This window comes from Perkinsus marinus, assembly GCF_000006405.1.
Source record: "Perkinsus marinus ATCC 50983 genomic scaffold scf_1104296938436, whole genome shotgun sequence".
In the NCBI taxonomy this organism is placed as follows: Eukaryota; Perkinsozoa; order Perkinsida; family Perkinsidae; genus Perkinsus; species Perkinsus marinus.
In genome coordinates, this window is record NW_003213441.1 from 1 (window position 1) to 1,065 (window position 1,065).

The 1,065-nt window shown below is 48.8% G+C and overlaps 2 non-coding genes across 2 annotated transcripts; both read right to left on the minus strand.

The window, feature by feature from the left end:
* Positions 1-254: 254 nt before the first annotated feature.
* On the minus strand, positions 255-327 carry Pmar_PMAR016954. The gene has a single exon. It is a non-coding gene; the product is annotated as a tRNA-Arg (tRNA).
* Positions 328-620: 293 nt separating this feature from the next.
* Pmar_PMAR016955 lies at positions 621-693 on the minus strand. The gene has a single exon. It is a non-coding gene; the product is annotated as a tRNA-Arg (tRNA).
* Positions 694-1,065: the final 372 nt, after the last annotated feature.

Sequence of the window (1,065 nt, forward strand, 5' to 3'; positions counted from 1 at the left end):
CACTGACTTAACGGCACACATGATTTCGCATCGAGACGCTGAATAGATCACAAAATTTGCTCCTCATAGAGGGGCCTCCATTACATAGTGTTTTCAATGAGGTCAATTCATTGGAGATCGTTCGTTGGCAGACCAACAATCTTCTTGTACCCTTAGCCTCAGCATGTATCCCGACGAGTCACAAGGGTATACAATCAACATCGACATCTGTAAGGCCAGTGGCATCCGTATATGCGCGCTTCCCGGCGTGGAGACGATCTTGATGGGACTCGAACCCATAGTCTTTGGTTCCGAAGATCAACGCCTTATCCATTAGGCCACGAGACCAGTAAATTTGATATTTGTCCCACCATCTCTGCGCCCCATTGACTGCATGGCACACATGGTTTCCCATCCGACACGCTGAATAGATCGCAAAACTCTTGCTCCTCATAGAGGGGCCTCCATTACATAGTGTTCTTAAAGGGGTCAATTCATTGGAGATCGCTTGTTGGCAGACCAACAATCTTCTTGTACCGTTAGCTTCGGCATGTATTCTGACGAGTCACAAGGGTATACAATCAACATCGACATCTGTACGGCCAGTGGCATCCGTATATGGGCTCTTTCCGGCATGAGGACGATCTCGGTGGGACTCGAACCCACAATCTTTGGTTCCGAAGATCAACGCCTCATCCATTAGGCCACGAGACCAATAAATTTGAGATTTGACCCACCATCCCTGCGCCCCATTGACTTCGTGGCATACATGGTCTCCCATCCGACACGCTGAATAGATCGCAAAACTCTCGCTCCTCATAGAGGGGCCTCCATTATAGATCACAAAACTCTTGCTCCTCATAGAGGGACCTCCATTACATAGTGTTCTTAAAGGGGTCAATTCATTGGAGATCGCTTGTTGGCAGACCAACAATCTTCTTATACCCTTAGCCTCAGCATGTATCCCGACGAGTCACAAGGGTATACAATCAACATCGACATCTGTACGGCCAGTGGCATCCGTGTATGGGCGCTTCCCGGCGTAGAGGCGATCTCGATGGGACTCGAACCCATAGTCTTTGGTTC